Source organism: Ambystoma mexicanum, chromosome 2p (assembly GCF_040938575.1).
Source record: "Ambystoma mexicanum isolate Mex_15411 chromosome 2p, UKY_AmexF1_1, whole genome shotgun sequence".
Classification (NCBI taxonomy): Eukaryota; Metazoa; Chordata; class Amphibia; order Caudata; family Ambystomatidae; genus Ambystoma; species Ambystoma mexicanum.
The window spans coordinates 1306375898-1306397039 of NC_090923.1; the positions used below are offsets into that span (position 1 = coordinate 1306375898).

A 21142-nucleotide genomic window follows, 5' to 3' on the forward strand; every position below is an offset into this window, starting at 1 on the left:
TCCTGCATATAGAATGCGTGGTTCACCTATGTGTGCTCTCAATTAGAACCAAAATCGAGCTTCAAATAGAAAGGGTTGTGTCACATGAGTGGCAACGTGTGGAGGAGATCCTGTGCAATAAAACAGTATTCCTTTCTATGTTTCTTTATTGCTGTTTTTTTTTTTTTTTTTTTTTTTTCCTTTCCCCTCTTTATCTAGTCCCAAAAGTCTCAGAGATCAAGAAAATGTTCAATTTCTTCTTTGTGTGGAAGGGTATGGCCGAGATATTGGTTAAATTTAAATCGTTTCTGTATCTTGTGGCGTATTGTTTTTTATATAGCTGAAATGGGCTTCCTAATCCTTAATTTTTTTTTTTTTTTTTTTTTTTTTTTTTTTCTTCCTCTCTTCAGGGAATGCTTTATTTATGGAGCTATTGCGCGCCGGCACCAGAGGCAGCAGTTTTGTGGCGGGGAAGAGAAGGAGGGCGGACCAGGCCGCGGCCGGCGCGTCACGTAACACGTGACGCCGACACTTACTTCACGGTGCGCGGATGCAGGAAGGCGGCTGCGGCGGTCCCCGGAGCTTGTTGGCTGGAGCCGGTGAGCCGGCGCGGGCGAACGTGGAGCTGCGCTGAATTTCGTTCAGCGGTTCGTGGAGGAGGTCCGGACCATAGCGCAGGGAGGAGAAGGTAAGTGATAGGGGAAAAGAATAATGGGAAATGCCTTATTTTATTTTCAGTGAGACGGAGCTGCCAGGTCACGCCGCCATCTTCGTCGGCGTCAAGCCACGCCCCCCCCTCCTATGATCCTTATAAAGAAATCATAGACAGAGGAACAGAGGCACCTTTCCTATCCACCAGGTCACTCAGTGTTCCTCCAGAATGTGACATCATCAACCTCTATCATCACTCACTATGGTGATGAAGCCCCTGACAGTCTCCTTAAGAGGGAAGGGGTCCGTAGGTGTTGAATTAAAGCAATTAGATTACAATGTTAATTTGTTTGCTACCAACCCCTTGCTTCTCTTTCTGCACCATGCTAATCCATCCCGGCTCTATTATGGTAACTTAGAAATATCAGTTTCTGGGTTTCCAATAAATTATGTGAAATCAGAGATCCTGGATATATTTCTTTTGGGGAAAAACTGCTGCACCTCGCCTAATTGATACATTTAAATGGGTTAATAGTTTGGTCAGATACTTAATTATTGGTAACTAGGTCATTTGATAATCTAGATTCTCTGCACCAAGATATAAGAAAATATTATTAGATTGTGCTCTCCAGCCATACTTGGGTGAGTAGGATGGCTATCACTGAGCGGATCATCCTTCTAATGTTTGGCTTCTGTTCCACTTACTACCGGTCCTCCTCCATTGTCCAAACCGGTCAAATGGTCTAGGCTGTCCCGCGATGATGAAGCCTGATTTGTGTGATACATGGGGATGAGCAGACCAAGACATTCTAAAATACAGCAAAATTCAGAAGGAATGACAAAGACCTTCTTCTACAAAGTGGTGGTAGCACATGGCGACACATAGTGTGGTCATCACGCATTGATTAGTTAACTACAATATCTGCATTAATCTCATATATCATTCTTGCTACACTGAATCCCAATCCTGTGAAAGACCCTGACTATTGGGGGGACTGGGCAAGGAAGGATAGCACGCACCTTTTGGAGATTTAGGCAACTTTTCATTGAAAGCATCATTAAACTCCTTCCTACACGTTAGAATCAGTTTGATCTGAGCTTGAGAGATTTGGGTGCACTCCAATACGCCAATGGGCAATTGAGCACAGACATTAAGGATGGATTCACCGGATCACTAAGACAATTTGGAAGATGGTAGTTTTGACCCGAAAAAATACTAAGATCACCAGTGATCTGTATAGACTACGCTGGGGACTACAAACGGACGTGACGAAATGGCCATACGTCAAGAGTTGGGGGCTAGAAATGGGAATGCAGCTGACTGACAAGGAATGGTGGAGTTCGATCTGGGTTGGGATGGCTTCCTTCCCTAGGATTCTTCAGCTAAAGGAAATCAACAATACGATTTTATTTAGATGGCACCATACCCCAGTGAAGGTCCATAAAATGAACCTGGGAATGTACCCTCTCTGTTGCCAAAACTGTCATAGATTACCTGAAAAATCACTATTTGGGGGAAACTGCACTCCAGCTTGCTAGGGAGGCAATCGGAATCTCTACCCCTGACTCACCAGAGGTGGCCCTATTTGATCTCCCAATCAAATATACGATCCAGTAGGATCCCAGATCGGTCACAACATAACTTTACTTTTATTGACTGGTAAGCAGACCCGGGTGCAATGTGGGTGTGCTGATACCCTTAGTGATCTAATCTGGTGACACGTTTGGACACTACTGTTGTGTGAGAGAATACATTTCCTTTGATGGAATAGATTTCAGGCCTTCTAAGATATCTGATAGCCCTTTGGACTATGTTGACAGAAGCAGTGTGTACTATATTGATGGGTCGCATCATCTTCTCTTCTTTTTCTGTTCCTGTGTTGGATCTTTTGACTCTGTGGAAGTGGCTGGGGAGGTGTCATTTATACTTTAGTTGTACTGTAACAAAAAAACGCAGCTGAAGCGTGGACTGCTGATAAGAGTTGAAACTCTGCTTCGACGTCGTCATGGATGTGCTGTTACTAAACAGATTTATAAATAAAACAAGTTATTTGTATTGATTAAAGACGAGGATCGCCAGAGAAACGAAACCTCGTGTTTGATAACACGACAAGCAATAGAGTGCGCAGGTATTCTGCACCCGTCCTCGGCCGTAGTGTGTCTAAAATCCCTGCATTTCCTCTCTGTCTGTTGAACAGGTGCTGCACCAAAGCAGCTCAACAGGAAAGTGGAAATCCAGCGCAGACAGCGAGCGTCAGGGATGTTTGCACCGGGTGACCGTTGCTTTACAAAAACGCCCGGAGGTGTCTTTGCTTAGAGTGGGATGCTGCCAGGCTCCGCCCCCTCCTGTCTCTGCACTAAAGCGACGTGTACCAGCGGTTGGGCCGGATCAGCCAGCAGCTCTGTTCCCAGAGCTCGCGCAGGCTTCTGCTGCTGCGGCGGCGCGCGCTGGCCCTGGGACTCCTGGAGACCGCACGAGGCACACGGCGACGGCGGCGCGTGCGGCACAAAGCAGGGCACGTGAACCTTGCAGACTCCGAGGTAGGTCAAGTGCGCAGCGCGAGAAGGGGCGAGGTCAGGCGTAAAGTCGCCACGTTCTGAGGCACGCACGCCTCTTAGAGCGACTGTCTCTGTTTAGAGCGTCACCATTTTATTTAGACGTCGCAAGTGTCCCGTTATGACCCTCCAAAACTTTGGAGTAGCGTACAACAGGTGTCTCTGCCCGGAGCGGTCCCTGCTGGCTTGAAACCAGGAATTGCAACATGTACTTCTCCAACGTTCGGCGTTTGTACCGCTATTAAAGGTTCTTCATCTGAAGAGATTTCATGAGTGTCTCTTTCCAAAAACGTATTTAAAAGGTAACTATCCCGACGGCACAGCACTGAAAATTCCACAAATACGAAACAACCTTCGGGAAAATTAGGACAAGAATACCCTTTGCCCGGCAAAGTTTTTTTTTTGTTTTGTGCTACGTAAATCCCGCAAAACAAAAGCTATTGTGAGACAAGTGAGTGGGGCGGTAGCCATGTCCGAATCGTGCCAACTCAGCCGTTCATCCTTCCGAGTTTGTGAAAATGAGTTGGGCAACAGTGACACCTGAATTTGCAGCGTTACGAAATCGCGTAACTGTCGCAGCGAACAGCAGCTTGTGATGTAGGTATCGCTTCATTTTCATAGCTCTTCTCGTGACTATTGTGGCAAATAAGTGACCCTGGTTTGTGCATTCTTTTTGGAAAGCGTGCTTCCGTGTCAGTGTTCCTGTTGCTTGTAGTTAAGAGAATACCCGATTTTCGAGGTCTGCTGGCAATATATGTGTTTTTTATGGGTGTGTACTTATACATTACACACATTATGCACGCGCGCCAAAAGGAAGCAATAATATGCAGGTGCCGCCCTAGCACCAGGCAAGACCCAGTGAATATATTTAGGAAGGGAGCTGGTGCTGAGGTTTCTTTGCGCTAGCTGTGGCATTTTTTTGTGTGAAATTTGCTGTATCCAGCATGTCCCAGTGAATATTTTTAATGATAATGATGTGTTATTTATATAGCGCCTTTATTCAAAGCGCTTTACAGAGCACATATTTACATACAATCTCACCCAACCGAAATTGGTACTCATTTATCGACCTCGGAAGGATGAAAGGCTGAGTTGGCCTTGCCGCTCACGCTCAGATCGCAGTAGTAAGCGCTCAACCCGCTGAGCTATTTTACTGGCTAGGAAGGGAGCTGGTGCTGAGGTTTCTTTGCGCTAGCTGTGGCAATTTTTTCGGTGAAATTTGCTCTAAGTGGTGAATCTCGCCTTTCCTTACATCACACAAATCATGATCCTGGACATGTCATATTATCCTTTTGTATCTTGCACTTTTGTGGCAAAAGTGGGCATGTGTGAAACAGAGTAACCACTTGCGAAATTAAAATATTTTAACCAACCAGGCCTCTGTCAGGGCTAGGCATGGGAGGGGTCCAGTTAGGGCTGGGGGGCAATCGCTGAATGCAAGGCATCCGGAACCTATGGGGCGCAGCTCCCCAAAAGCTGCCCAGTTAGGTAGCCAGTATAATGTGGTCAATTTTGCCGCCTACTGCCTGAGTTTTATCGGTCTATTTTCTGTTTGTCTTCCAGTGGACAGAGGGATTTTCTTTTAAGAGCACGCATTACTACCTTAAAAAAAATACTTTTTTTCCAGATGCCCTTTTACTTTGGTGGCTCCTTTTAAGTATCTGAGCAGTTATTTGGGTGGGTAGTTCCCTAGAAAGTGAGGGCATCGCCTCATTATATATAATTAGTGAGTATTTTGCCAAGCTTTGCGATTTCATTAACCCCGACCTTGAAGCGATTTCAAGAGTTTGGAAACCACGCACATGATCTATTTTTTTGTTAGTGGAAGTAACCAGATAGTAAGCATTTCATAAATAATGCACTTAAATGACTGTTGCATGAAATACACACCTGGAACTCTTGTGGTTGTTTGGAACCAATGCATTTGGGGCCGGCCCATTACTCATAACTAAGATGCGCAGCACCTTTCATGTAACCCTACGATTCCGCTTTCTATGGTTTTGGTGGAGCAAACTTAATGTACCAGTGAGGTGTGTTTTATATTCGAACATGTTGGTGGGTATTCTCTGCAGTAGAACAGACTCGTTCTGTTCGTTCCTTGTGGTCACCTAAGGGCGTTTGTGCACTAGAGGCACGTTGTAGAGGTTGGCGTGGGGACCGCAAGTCGATTAGCCGTAATAATGATCTAATCTGTTTGTCAGTCACTTCTTGTGGAGTTGGAAGGGAAGCAAATAATTGAGTCCGATTGGTACTGGTTACACTCGCTCTAAAGAGGAGCAACGCCATTGGGTCTGGACACACTCTGCTAGAGGGTGAGGCTAGATCGCACCAACCCTAGGTGCTTATATCAGGATCACTTAGAAACAGGCCACCTAGCAGTGTTAAGCAATAAGCTCTACATGTAAGTACATGCCCAGGCAAGCGATGTAATGCCGGACCTCTCCTGTACAAGTCCTAGTCCATTACTGGCATCCACAGCTCTTGTCTATTTTTCAGCACAATCAAGCAGGCTATCCTCGCCATGCATTGTTTTGAATCCCCCTCCAGCTCTTGTGGGTGATTAGGAACTTAACTGGGCTCTTGCAGTGGTAAGACGTGGGTAATGTGAAACTTACTCACGTCATAAATGCCCGGCATCCGAAGACAAGTTGCGCGGGTCTGAGGACATTCTCAAATGAGGGTGGTCTAAATCTGCAGGTCTTCTGAGTTCAGTGTCATGCTCCTGACAGCTCTGACTGCTGATGGAAGCCTTTTGGGGATGCCTACCGGGCTCTTCATGGAGTTGTTTACATCACTCAGCCTTTTACAGCCATCCTTCACTAAGCCGCCATTTCCTCCATCAGTTAAGGGAGCAGCATGGAGAAGCCCAAGCAGACAGGGACATCAAAACTATCTAGCAAGAGAGCTGACCTGAACTTTGGTGCAAGGTGATTTCTTTAATCTTTTTATTTGACTGCTTTAGAGAAAAGGGGTGCTCCCTTTCTGAACATGTGCAGGTGTAGGGTTAGGGGCGACCAAAACATTTTGCTTGGCAGGAGCTAAGAAGCCATTTTAATTCTGTGGAAGGAAGCATAATAGATAAGGCATTTTAGGAGCCAGAGAACTGCTGGGCAGTCTTCTCCCCGTCCTTAACTGACCAATACCAAAAAAGTACACATTCCAATTGTGCAATGGTACTTTGTTGGATGAAAAGTGTTCTCGGTCACTAGTTCAAATCAGACACGCATGCAGATTTAAAGGCACTCTAATCCAGCAACCTCCGACCCATAACACCCATTGGGCAGTGGGTAAGGACATCAGTAACCTGTTTATCTTTACAATAATGCACACTAATTTATCTTGCCCTACCAGACCTTTTTGTCCCAGTACCAGTGATTTAATTAAGGGCCTGGCAGTAAGACAGTCTTCGATATTCATGTACTGAACTTGTAGGATTCATGCAAGATTCATGTTCTGAATAGCTAAAACCACGGAGTGCTAGCTCGGTGATACAAGCGAGTGAAGCTCCACACAAAGGGTAATACTGATGGGCATATAGCATGATACATGTGGGCCCACTAGACACACCGAGTTTGCCTTTAGAGCCAAAGCCTATTACCTGGAATAATTTGTGAGCTAAAACCAATACGCACACACTACTTGTGCATCATTATGAAATTCAACTGATATGGCAATGTATGGACCTAAATACCAATTGAATTAAACCACATATAAAGAGAGTGCTAGCTGAGCTGAGAGTTGAGTACAACTGCAGTGATGTCACCACAGTGGAAGTGCACTACTAGTGGGTTATTCCCATGCATGGGTGCAGTCCGAACTATCGTAGGGTCATATGCCAGTATCCAATTTATGCCCCACTACAATCGTGGAGTACAAATAGAATGCCTGCCAGATGCACCATGAGCAATACGCTAGTGCACAATAGCCAACTGTTCTTTCCTTCGTTTAGGTGGCCATCAACAAAGTCACATGGGTGATCCGCCACATTCAACTGAAAGGCTATTCTGAATTATAGTCACAAATGTGACATGTGAGTATCTCCTCCACATGTGTGTATGTACCTGATGTTGCATAATTGACCTGCGAGATGCAAACTAATCAGACGCTAGTTGAGCATTATAATTAGTGATCCTGTCCCTCTTATTTCTTAAAGGGTAAGAATGAAAGTCTCCTAAAATCACTTTGATGTGAGCTTGTTCCTTTTCTACAACTAAATAATGGATTGAAATGAATAGTGGCCAACTTAGTTGTAGCCGGTTCTTTTTTTTATTTTTTAAAGCAGAAAGTTCTTGTAATTAATCACGAAGGCAGCCCTGAAGAAGGTGGCATTAACTACTGAGACCTCTGAAACCGGTCGACACATACGTGGAGACGGCATGAGGATTTCTACCGCACACCACGCCATAGCCACATGGGACCTAGAAACCTTGCGGTCCATCCCTCAGGCATAGCACTCACAGCACGTTGGTTTTAACTCACAAATTAGAGTTCAGTTTTTAACTCGGGGACATTTGCACACAGTAATAGCTAATAAAGTAATTGTTGCCACCAAACTGTTTGAGAATTAGTCCCTCTTGCTAATTTTACAAAGAAGCAAGGCCAAACAAGCTGGTAATCCTGTCGAGACCAAGATTGATCAAAATTATAGAATGACCTGGGCTGTAAATTATTTAGTTACCATCTTGTGAGGAAATTAGCAATTCAACAGCCAGTATATATCTTCTTATTCTATCCACTGATATAAAGGAGGAACATCAGCACTGACTAGGGATAGTTTATAGGACAGGCAGGGGGGTCTGATAGAACTTTCTCTGTGCTTTTTTGTCCTTGTAAGTCCATAGCGATAGACAATATAGGAAGTCAAACATTTCTCTTACAGACAAACAACAGCACTGAGCTAATTCCCTTTCTTCTTTTCTTGTTTACCCTTGAGACACTAGAGATCACAGTATTACTCACGAGCATGCCATCTGCTCGTTGGAGTATACTCTTCTAGGGTTTGACTGCCCTGATTCTTTTCGAATTTATGTTCTGAACTTTTTGAGGCACCACAGACAGGTATTATTTCATTTTTAGATTGATATACCAGATGGCTTCCTGTATTAGAATTGTGTTTTCTCTGGGAAGTGAGTGAGGCACCTTCTGAAAAGTGATGTCCTGGGGGGTTATCTAATAAATTATTCATACTTCAGTGTACACCTTTCGCATGTGTTGACTGGAGTATACTCCTTTGTAGGATTGACATACCATTTTGTTCTTCTTTAAGATGGATAAGCAGTGCAGTCCTTCAGTTCAAGATATCTATACGGCGTTAATTTATGCACCTAAAGGTCGCATTGGGACATTCTGCATTGTATGATTTTTAGACCGGAGTGTTAACTATTTTAAGGCCGCCACAAGCAGGGTATTGTATATTTTATGATTAATACTCAGGAGTATTCTCTATTTTAAGATTGATCGATGGGCTTTTTATAATAAAACATTTGATATAAAGGAATATTCTTTATTTTAGGATTGTAAATAGGAACAGTTCACATTTTAGCATTTATACGCAGTAACTTTCAGACAGATGAACAGAGGCAATCTCTTTTACGATTGATATATGGGTATGCTAGCTATTTTAGGACTGATACATTCAGTTTTCAATATTTTCGTATATATACAAGGAAACGCGATTATAATATTCAATAATGGTTATGCATGGGTGTTTCCCAATGTAGGTTTCCTACATGCAGTTTTTGTTATTTTAGGATTGATATACATGGACATTCCCTATTGTCAGAATGCAGGTATTTTACAGTTTAGGATTGATATGCAGACGTGTTCTCTGTTTTGGGAAAGATCAATGTTACACTTCGTTTACGACTGAAAGACAGGGGAGTTCTATATCTAGGGATTAATGCCTGCTATCGGAAAAGCAGATTGCACTGGTGCACCAAAATTTCAAAAGTATGAAAATTCCTTGGGTGTTTAACATTGAAAGGGTTATTTTTTTGAAGATTGCCACACATATATCTCTAAATATATTTGATAAAGTGTCGAATTTTGTCATTAATTATACATTGTACACGTTTTTTTAGGAAGGCATTAAGTCCGGCGTTTTCATAGGATTGATAGACCGACAGGCTCCTTTTTTGGTTTTGGCGCTTGGTGGCACAAGCCACCATATCGCTAAAGCATTGGTATGGTACTGTATAAGAGAAAGGGGAGTTTGTGTGCAGTGTATGGCGTTGGCATGGTGATTTGCCGACGCTTGGCGATGAAATTGCCAGAAACACCAGCTGGGCCTTGTTTTTTTTCCCGTTTGCTTGGCCTTGTTTTTTATTCATGTGCTTCCGCCATTCCTGCGTTAATGAGTGTGCCAAACGCGAGCAGCGGAGGGATCTTTCAACGGCCACCCTCTTGTTTGTCTGTTACTGTTGGAGCGGGATCGAGCACAGATTTCGCCTTCCTAAATGGGAGCTGTGCGTGGCGGGCGAAGTGGGAGCAAAGGCACTGTGCTGTGATTACAGCAGCAGGTTAGTGGCGTGTCTACATTTACTATCTGGCCCCCAGAAAGGTAGTTGCAGGTGGGGGAGAAGAAGTCTGGCAAGTTGTGCCCCCGGTACGCACACTCAAGAGGTACGGTCGCTGACTATTTTTGTAAGTCTGGACTCCACTCATAATGTTTTCATCCTTGAGTGCTCGTGGAGAAAGTTTACACGAAGTGGCAATTTCGCACATTTACACTCTTCCTTAAAAGATTTCCCAATGTTTAGATTAAAATGGAAATATGATGGCCTGAAAATGGATCCATTACACCCAAGTATCGAAACAAACTCAGTAGCTCATGTCTCATGTTTATGAATCAAAGTAAATTTGGATGGATGCTAGGTAACTGTCCAACAAGATTTAGGAGGCACAGGCATATAAATACATCATTATGGAACGTGGCTATGGCAGCCACCAAGGGGTTTTGCCCAGGGTTTTTGTTTTGCTGATATACAGCGTCCTGTGTTGTAATTGGCTGGCATGAGGCATTCAGCGCTGATTAAAATGAGTCGCATTTTGTTTAATACATTAAGCACTCATTTAGAGGAGCAACATTCAGGGAAAATTACACTCAAATCAAATGTCTTAAGTCATTGGTAGATGTTTACTGAGGATGTCGTGGCAGGCAATATATCGTTTAATTTGGAAGTCACAGTTCATTCATACTGAGGAAGACATTAATCAAATTTATTTCCGTAATCCGTCAGTGCTGCATGATGGGTAGAATGTGTTAAATTACATGGCAGCTTCAGCCCGAGTGGATTCATAATATTGGGTTTGCTGTAGAATACTGCATTGCAATTGTCATGCTTAACGGCAGACAAAAAGTGTTAACTACTGTCAGGTTTAGACTGCTACATACCACTTGAAATATCAGAGTGGCTCACATTCCAAATGGCAGTTTGTTACTTTTCATGGTAAACTCTATTTGCTAAGTGTTGTCTTTTATTTATTTTTTTGGTAATTCATTTGTTGCAAATGGAGATTTTGAAAGCGGATTTGGTTGCGAACATTGGTCTAAACTACTATATAGACAACTCTCCACACTGCCCCCCCTTTTGCCAAAGAAACTGGCTCACATGTCAGTTTGGGCCAGTGCTTTGTGCATTGCTTTATTGCCATATAGTCCAGTCGAAATCTGACTACTTTTTAAACTTGCTTTGCACTTCATAGTGAAAATAATCGGTTGCTGTTTGTAAGAAGCAAGTCAGGCTCCTGGCTTTCCATTTCCCAGCTACAGTTATTTCATGTTGGTCTATTGCTCTATTCTCCGTCCTTCTCAATCTCTTGCACACCCGTGCCCCTTATCGCGATACCCCTTTAAAACTTTGCACCTTCCTCCTTACACCCTGGTACCTATAAAAACAATATGCAAAGAACATCAGTAAACGCCCAAACTATTGGCATTGCCAATACTTGTTTATTTGATTGATACATCGGACTGTCTGTATTTTGTGATTGATACACAGAGGCATTCTATTTTAGAATTTACATAATTGGATGTTCTCTTTTCTAAAAGTGATGCAATTCTGCGCTCTCTATTGTCGGATAAACTAGGCTCACACATACATTTTGGGTGGTGGGAAACAGATAACAGATGTAATGTATTCCTTATTTTACAAGTCAAAGAAACACAACAACCAGCATCTGACCAGGACACACCTACTGAACTGACCCGCCCACTAATCCTATTACCTTTATAGATCACTGGCCAACTGACCAAGGAAGATATGTGAACCCTCTTAGGCCTTTGGCACATTTATGACGCCCCACCCTCCAAACAATAACCCTGTTTATTCAATTCCTGTGTTTTTCCTCAATGTTCATGAATCGAAGGCATGTACAGTGGCGTAGTTCCGGTCAAGTGTGACCTGACATGGGGTGGGAGACCAAATGCCATAATAGTGCTTCCAGTCTTACCCCCTCACTTTAGTGGCATCAGGACGACTTCCATTTTGTACAATGACTCATTGTTCTATCCAATTCACGCCAGATTGTTCCGCTGGGCTCAGGCCTGCGGCCTTGCTCCAATAACCCTGGAGGTGGCTGGAGTCCACAGTCCTCAGTCCTGATCTGCATAAGTCATTCAGTTCATCGTGAGCAAGCACTGACTTCAGTCAATGCTGGGAGGGGGTGGCCTAATAAAAGTTGGCTAGTAAAAAGAAAATCGGAGGCGGGTGTGGATGTTGCCTCAGTTCATAAAGATTTTGCCCCAAGCTCTAATGCAATCGAAGCCCCCCCCCCCAAATCTCCCCATAGATTTATTTATCTACAAAAACAAATGGAGTTTAAAAAAAAAATACAAATTCTTACACTATTTTAGTATTTTTACACAGTTTGGTGCATTCTTTATCAGAAATGTCATCGTTTCATTTTATACACTTTTTATTTGTTTAGGAGAGATATGCAGATACAGTTGCTTTAGGGATGTATTGCATAATGCTACACTCTGCTGTTTCTTGAGCACTGACTGCTGAACAGGTCTCTATTTCAAGATTGGCACACATGACGGGTCAGATTACAGAAACTTTGCACTGGTGCAAGTGCAAAGTTGCACTGTATTAGCACTAGGGACACATTTGCCCTTGTACTAATACCATTTCGCATTATCACTAGAGCAGACTTTGCCCTAATGGGAAAATGCATTGAACGTGCATCTTTTTTGCACCATACCACCTTTTACCAATAGTGGATATACCTTGAAAAAATGCACTTGTCACAGTGCAAATGTTTTCTAATATGACCCAATGTTTTTTGCACTTGGGCAAACTTTGCCCTAGTACTAATACGGTGAAACCATGCACGTGCACCAGTGCAAAGCGTATGTGACCTGCCTCCAGGTAGCTAGTGTAACGAAATTGGGTTATTATATTTGCTTAGCCAAACTTTTTGCATTCAGCAAGTGTTAGTACATGAGTTCCATTGCTCTTCATCTGTACTATTTCAGTCTTTTTTATTGATTAAACTCCCAGTGTATTTCAATAAAGACATTTAGAATAACATATAACACGTTCTTAGATGGTAGGCACCCAAAATATTGTGAATCAATCAAGTGCTAAAAATACAAAATAGATATGCACTCAGAAGACTTTTCACAGAATGTCTAAATTGACGATGGTTAACAGTACTTCTGTCTGCTTTCTGCCCATATTACCTTGTTCATCCTTGCGCCAAGTTGCCTTTCAGTGAACGTGCTACATGTGTGAGTAACATAACATAACAGATATGCAAACATCAGTTACAGAAAATCTGTGTAATATAATACTATATGTCACTTTTAGTTAGTCCCTGACATTGTACATACTTCACCACATTTTTACCATGCTAGAAAGATTATTTATTTATTGTGTTATAGTTAATTACAAACTTTACACAAAATAAAAACATGCAATTACAAAACAATACCTAATGTTAAATACAGGTATTCTAAAACATTACTAGAATTAGCTTATACCATCAACTCAATTTCAATGCAGTCCTTAATTGATTCAACCTTTCACCCACTTTTGACAGCTTAGTTATCTTTAAAATGCAGCTCAATACATTGCCATATACGGAACAATGCAAGGTCAGTAGCTACAGAGTCCGTATTCAAGCAGTAGGTCCATAATTCTGTTGTTTTATTCGATTCATAATTGTATACCAGATTACCAAAGGTAATCACATATAGCAGGCCTAGGCTGGGGCATTTCGTGAAAACACGTCTCACAGATTCTACATTAGCATGATGTTTACATATCTGACAGAATCTGGCATTCTTTTGAAGTTGCCATCTGGTTCGCCAAATAGATCGGAGAGGTAATTTATTTGTCCCCGTCAAGAGACGTAGTTTACGCACTGCTGGATGAGGACATTGTGCAAGATAGCATTGGGGTTTCAAAAAGGAGTTAGAGGCCATACACACTGGTGCATAATTACTCAATGGGCCTCATTACACGGTAGGTGGTAAGGGAAAAACGATGCCGGTAAAGGATTACCGGCATCGCTAACTGCTCCTATTACGACTCGCTCACCTGCTATTAGTGGCACTGCTAAGAACGGTGCCTCTAATAGCGGCACGTTCGCGGGCGCGTGACCCCTCATGGCGGCAATAGCGGAATGGTGGAAATAGGAGTACATCACAAGTCAGGCGGACATGCAAATAGCGGTATGAAACAGGCCCAAAAAGCGCATACCGGCCATGGCGGAAATACCGCCATCGCGAACCACCCGTAAAGTGCCGTGTGCAGTATTCCCAACTGCTACAGGTGCACACAATCACCACAGGTGGAGGCAATGGAGACTGGGCCAGCACAAAAGGAGCACACCACACCCCTTCCCACACCCATTCACACAGGGGCTGGAGGATATGATTGTACTGCAAAAGCAACAACAACAGGCAGCACAGATGAGACGCAGGAGGAGGAGGAGGGCGAGACAGGCACAGCAAGCCCCACCAGTGCAGGTAATTGTACCACAGAGGCAGCCACCAATCCCCAGAATCAGAGCCAGTCAATTCAACCCAACCCCTGAGCAGATACACACCCTGTACCGTCTGGACCGGGATACCATCAACACCATCGTGGACATGATACACAACGACATTGCCAGCCTCATAGACATCCGTACTGCCAGCCCCCTCTACTGAAGGTGGTCTCTGTGCTCCACTTCCTGGCCACAGGCATCTACCAGCACACGGTAGGGCAGATGCATGGCATATCACAACCAGTATTCTCACACACGCTGAACCAGGTGCTCAATGCCCTCCTGTAGCACACAAGTGAACACATATCCCTGCCACGGACTGCCCAGGAGATCTCCAACACCAAAGTTGGCTTCCATTCACTGGCAGGCATCCCAAGTTGCATCAGGGCCCTCAACTGCACCCATGTGGAATTGGTGGTCCCACGTGCCATGCAGGCAGTGTACCGAAACAGAAAGCAATACCACTGCATCAACGTCCAAATGGTATGTGACTCTAACAAGATCATCACACATTGTTGTGCCCAATATCCCATATCAACCCGTGATTCAATGGTCCTGCGGAACTCAATGATACCACGCTACATGGAGCAACATGCCGGACAACGTTCCTGGCTACTCGGTGAGTAGCATGGCAAGCACATGGCAGTGTGATGTGGGGAGTAGATTGGGGGGGGAGATGCATACTCCAACTGGGTGTGATTGGGGGGGAGAAATGCATACTCCAACTGGGTGTGATTGGGAGGGGAGAGATGCATACTCTTACTGGGTGTGATTGGGGGGGTGCATATTCTAATTGGTTGAGATCAGCTGACAGAATATACAATGCCCATACAGAAATACACCACTGTCCCCAAAGGCAGGCCAGACTGAACCTGACACATGAAAACTACATGCAAGACGTAAGCTGCACAACAATGACATTAAGCCATTACCGCAACCATGCCATATCCATCATACTGCACATCATCAGACCGTACCCTCTACAACATAATGCAGCAACATGCTGCCAATATGGACAATAGAAATGTCCGCTGAACAGCATCACAATGGAAATGCGACTTTGAGTGCATACAAAGGGATCACCAGTAGCTATTATACTGATCCTTACCCGTACACCACAACAGAAGTGCTGCATGGCAGCATGGGGACATCAAGTTTAGAATGGCAGATCACTAGGAGTCTGGTTCAAACGTTGACAGGACCAAAGGATACGAGTGACTTAACATCACCTAGTACATGGCAACAACTGCGGTAGGCATGCACAGTGCATGAACACTTGCAAGGACTAGATCACCTTCCCACATTGCAGTTACTTTGATTATCTCCATGCATGTCATGTAGAGATATGTGGATGTCACCCACAAATCAAAGTTGACTTGTGTGTGATAGGTACTGGTTCCATTTGATGTAATCACTTACACAAATCCATTGTTGCACCCATGCAGGTGATGCTGGCTATCCCTTGAAGAGGTGGCTCCTTACCTCTGTCCGGAACCCACAGAACAGGCACAAAGAGGACTACAATCGTGCACATACCCGTACCTGTGTGGTGATTGAGCAGACATTTGGCTTTTTGAAGACACGGTTTCGGTGCCTCAGCAGGTCGGGTGGGGCACTCCTGTACGGGCATGAGCAGGTGGCCAAGATCACCATGGCATGTGTCATGCTGCACAATATGTGCATCAGACGGAATGTGCCTCTGCCCCCTGACATTGAACTGCAACCACATGATGAGGATGAGGAGGGTGAAGATGGGGCTGCACGTCATGAGGGTGGCGATGCACAGGAGGGACGTGCTGTGCGCCAGCATCGATAGACCAATATTTCTAATACACATGGATGAAGAGGGTGCAATGGATGTGGGTCTCAGGACACTGGGTGTTGTGGGGAAATGAACACTGTGCACTGTCTGGCAATAAAGCACATATACACAATGAAAAATGTCCACTAATGTGATTTGTCATGACACAAGTGTGTATTAAGTTTTCTAAGAATATGAAGTGCATGGACCCTCCACCACAAACACCCTTTCGCCCCTCCCCCCACACCTCCCCCAAACACCCTTTCCCCCATTCCCCCACACCTCCCTCAAACACCCTTTCCCCCCTCCCCCCACAATTCCCCCAAACATGGCTTGCACATCAGTGCAGCATTAGTGTACACGTGTCAGCAACATCAGGCTGGCCCTACTTCCCACCTCCTCTACCAGCATTGGGTGGTTGCAAGTTTGTGCGCCGCATAGCCCGTATGGACCTGCACAGGGGGCTGATCTGCCTTGAGCTGGCAGAGGAGGAGGTGCTCGGTTGGTCCGGTCCCTGGGCGAGGTTCTGCCTCTCCATAGCATCTGCGATGCATGTGAGGACCTGCCTCACAGCTGATAATTCTTCGCAAATGCGGTTGGTGCTGGCTTCAATGGCTTGTTTAATGCCCTTGGCATGTTCCCTGCACTCCTCCCTCACCAGGGCACCCTCGCCCACATGCTGGACAACCAGCACAGTCAGTTCTTCCTGGCACTGTCGTATGATGATCATGTCATGGCCTCTGGGCCTGCGTATGTTGGTTCCTGACGTAGCTTGTGGCATGTGTCCGCCATCAGGTGATGACACCATGGGACTACTGCTCCCTGTCAAAGACTCACCACCAGACAGCTCATGGCTGCAGGCATTTGATGTGGCGCGTGGCTGTGTTGGGCTGACTGCTGCGGGCTGGGTGTGTGGTGTTCCATGGGTGAAATGCACGTTTCCTCCACATCTGACATGGGTGACGTGGCAGCTGCCTCGCAAATGGAGCTGTTTGAGGTGGACAGTGATCCTGCGTGGTGGGAATGGCTGGAGTGGGTGCTACCACATTGTCTGATGGCCTTTCACGCCTTGGTGATGTGGGTAAATGTGTGCCTTTGGCCCTCTGCGGCAGTCCAGATTTCCCAATGCCCCTGGATGTGCTGGGCCTGGTGCCTACTTCCAAGCCCTTGGCCTGTTTCTTTGGTGGTGGGGCCTGCGTCGCAGAGTCCTGCTCCTCACTGTCAGATTGTGAGCCAGATGTTGTTGTTGCTGCAGTTCTATGCATTTGAACTTCCAAGTTTGGCCATACAGGTTGTTAGCCAGATGGGTGGGTCATACAGGCATGAGTCTGGGTGACACATGTCTGAGGTGCTGCATGCATGTGGTTGTGTGGGGATGTGCACAGCATATGGGCAGGGTTGTGTACATGTGTGTGTGATGGCCCCATCCATAAGCTAATTTCCAGGTCAAATTTGGGGGAGTACCTCATGCTTTGCATTGCAGTGTTTTGTGTGGACACTCACCTCCATCTGACAATGACGGCACACCGCGATCCATTTCACCCACTCCATTTCACCCACTCCATTTCACCCACTCCCTCAATGGATTCGACGCCAATGGTGCTGGCACATGTCTCCTCCTACTCTTGCATCTTGATTGGGGATTCTCCTCCGCCTCCTGTACCCATGGCCAGGCTCCTGTTGGCCGCTAGTATACTCCATACACGGAGGCGCAGATCGTCCCACCGCTTGCGTACGTCCTTTACAGTGCGGGGGTGGAGCCCACTGCACCGACTTTCCGGGCCACCTCTGCCCAAATCTCCTTTTTCTTTATCACGTTGTTTGCAAAAACAACCTCTGCGTTAGCAGCAAGTGTTTTCTGCTAACATTGTCAGTTTCTCATTGGAGAAGCGTTCCTTGCGCTGCCGCACTGCACCTTTCTTTACGGCCTTGGGCATTCTCAGGTGTTGTAGGGATGAGTTTGTCCAGCTGTAGTGTTGCTGCAGGTCCTGGGGGCAGAGGATGGCAATGGATTGTGTTTTTGAAGATGGCCGCCATGCTCTTTCCTGTTCCTGTGCGATGACGCTATTTCCGGTTCTGCTTATTTGCGGTGACCGCTTTTAGCAGTGACCGCTTCTAGCGGTTACCGCTAATGCCGGATTCATGGATGGCGGAAGTGCTATCAGCGCTTTCCTTGGTGCCGCTAAGGGACTTTATGGGCCCTTTTACGGCATGGCGGTAATGTCCTTACCGGCATGGCGCAAAGCTCGTGCCCGCGTACTCGTAATGCCACGCAATTAGCAGGCTGGTTACTACACGGACAGGACACGTTATTTGCGCCATGCCAGTAAGGACCGTTACTTACCGCCTACCGTGTAATGAGGCCCAATGTCAACTAAATGAGCATATTTGTTTGTCCAGTCCCATTTTAATTAGACTTCTCACAAACGCTCCTTTAAAGATTTCAAAGTGTTGACATTGAGAAAAATCAGGGGCCCAGTCAATTTTCCCAAAAAGTTCAACATTCAACTTCAAATAGTTATATTAGTTTTTAAGAGGTTCAGCTACCAGACCTTCACTAATACTTTCTTGTAAGGGACATTTCAGGTTCGTTCTTGATTTAATAAATCGGAAACCTCGTCTCTTCAGAGTAAGTGCCACAATGAGGTCAATCCCAGTTCGAGACATAAATATTCCATGGAGGTAGATCTTGGTAAGCCCAAGATTTTCCTTCAGAAAGCACCCTCGAGTTTGTTAACCAAGTGAAAGTCCTCCATTCCCAATGCTTCCAGCCCATTTAGAATGGTAGGGCAAAACCATTGCTCATATAGAGACAATATACCAGATAACGAGTATCCTGCATGTTGTTCAGTGAATTTGCTTATCAAAACTGTTAACTGGGAAACGCGGACTGCAATGGACGTGTGAAGCAGCAGCTCTGCCGTAAACCGTCGCTCTGGAGCCCGCTGTGCTTCCCCCAACGCAGGGCTAGCCCAAGTGCGAGGCTCTCTGACTCCCCTGCCCCCGGGTCCAGGAAGGGGGTTCCAGTGTGCATTTGCTATCCCGTGCGTACCCTGAGTGGAGGAGCGCCGAGGAGGCCTGCGCTGATCCGTGGAGCTGTAGGAGTTGGATCTTGCCCGCAGGCTGTGGGGGACCTTGGCACCCCTCTCCCCCTGGTGTGTGAAGAGTGATGGTGCGGGTGTTGGGGGACCTGAGCCCTTGGTTGGCAGGGGCCGCTTCGCTAGAGATGTCCAGCTCTGCTGTTTACTGACGTGCTGCCGGTGGGGGAGCCCAGAGGTTCAAAACACACAGGAGGAGCCATTTGGGACCAGGCTCTCCGACGCAGCGCTTGACGCCTCCATAGCGTGCAGGAGGGCACCCTAGGAGCAACAGATATCCCAAGACCACAGGTGAGAGGGAGGGCGGCAGAGGTTCTGGGGAGGTTTCACCCATGCGGGAGCTGAGGTTTCCCCAACGCCCGTGCAGTGAACAAGACAGTCAGAGGTGCCGCAGCATGCCCTCCACCCCCCCTGTTTGAACGTTAACTAACTGTGCTGAACTTGATTGAAATCAAACCTTGCCATGCGGGTGTGGTACAGCTCAAACAGGAATCGTTAGCCTATCCACACATAATTAAAAGAACTGTGTTGGCTGCCTGCAGTGGGACTCCCCATACATGCAGAGAAATATCTAGATACAGCAATTGAATAGGTTCTGGTGTGGTTAATTGTACAGAGTTCACAAAAGCTCTGACTTGTTCACTCCATCCTGGAAACCTACTTTACAACTGAAGTCTTCTCTTGGAACACTGCAGTGCCCGCAGAGCACGTGGGAAGAGCCTGGGAAGAGTGTAGAGGACTGGGGAAACCATGTAAGTGGTGACCCGGGTCCGCAGCGGTGAAACCTCCATATGAAAATGAGATCCGGTGCATCAGCGAGACAGTGGACCTCAGTCCCTGACCTGGTGGCAAATTAGTCTGGCTGGGCAAGCAGGAGCCCCCTTCACCACAACCTAAAGGGAGACACATAGACACCTAGACCCGGCTGAACAGCAGAATGGGGGTCTGATGTGCAAGTGGAACATTGGAGTGTGGGGAGGAGGTGAGGAACCGTAGGTGTGATTGTCCCTGGAGCTGGGTACTGGTCAATAGACAGGGAAAGGAGCAGAGGGACACAGACTCTCACAGTACTACCCCGGACAGCCGGACCCCATGCAAACACCGTCGCTTGGGCCCGGGGGCAGGGTACCCCAACAAGAAACACGCTTGCATTGAAGTGAAGGTGTGGCCATGTGGAGCCCTATGTTGATCACCGAGCACCCCGAGTACGGCACACCGTCATCTGCGGCCACACTGGAGGAGAAACCAGGGACCACTCAGGCATAGAGGAACGGCACAGACCGGGGTCCGGTCACTCCAGCACTTTCAGAGGAGCCCAGTTGATGACCAGGGGGTGATCCATCTAACACGATCAAGCCTCAATTTGTGACCTTAAAGGCCAGGTGGACAAGTAAGAGGATAAAATGGAGGTGATGGAGAATAATCACCTACAAGTAGACCTCCTGGACATGAAATACGAGGCACACCGAACAGACTTGAAAGTGAGAGAAAAAGAAACCCTTTTAAAGTTGGACAACCTGGAAAATAGAGAGTCTGCAGAGTGTAAAGAAGAAGATGCCGGGGGGCAGAAGGTTTAAAAAGCTCAATACCCCTCCACAGAAGAATTCAGGAGAGTCCTGACGAAGGGAGGGGGTCACCATGGCTATAGCAGGCTAGCGGACTAAGTTACATGATTGTGCTTATAGGGGGAGGTGTGGATGTATTTTGGATGACGGTGTGGCAAGCAACTGCCCCTGGTGGCCCATCATAAGGTGGGCACCTTGGTTGGGAGATCATCCCTGGGTCTGGCGAGGAGGAGGGGGGTGGTGCCGAGTCATTAGAAGGGGGTCTAAGTTGAACATATGGTTGAAGGCTTCCGCATTGCAACGAGTGGAGCGGCCGGGGCATGAGAGTATGTATCCAGATGGCGCGGGTTGGGGGAGGAGGCTGGGCCGAAGTCCTTAGTATGTGGACTCTCAATGTTAAAGGTCTGAACTCACCCACCAAGCGCTCCCTGCTTGGAAGGGAGATTCGGAATAGAGACCTAGACATGCTGTTGGTGCAAGAGACACGTTTCCTCCAA

At 46.2% G+C, this 21142-nt stretch overlaps 1 protein-coding gene across 2 annotated transcripts in view; it reads left to right on the forward strand.

Moving 5' to 3' along the window:
* Window positions 1-392: 392 nt before the first annotated feature.
* Window positions 393-21142, forward strand: part of BHLHA15 (basic helix-loop-helix family member a15) — a 127917-nt gene continuing 107167 nt past the window's right edge. The window contains exon 1 of one of the 2 annotated variants that reach the window (XM_069645649.1): window positions 393-667. The gene's annotated coding sequence lies outside the window, so the exon portion shown is untranslated. Of the gene's footprint in view, window positions 668-3032; window positions 3172-21142 lie in introns of those variants that run through there. The other variant, XM_069645648.1, reaches the window with a different exon arrangement.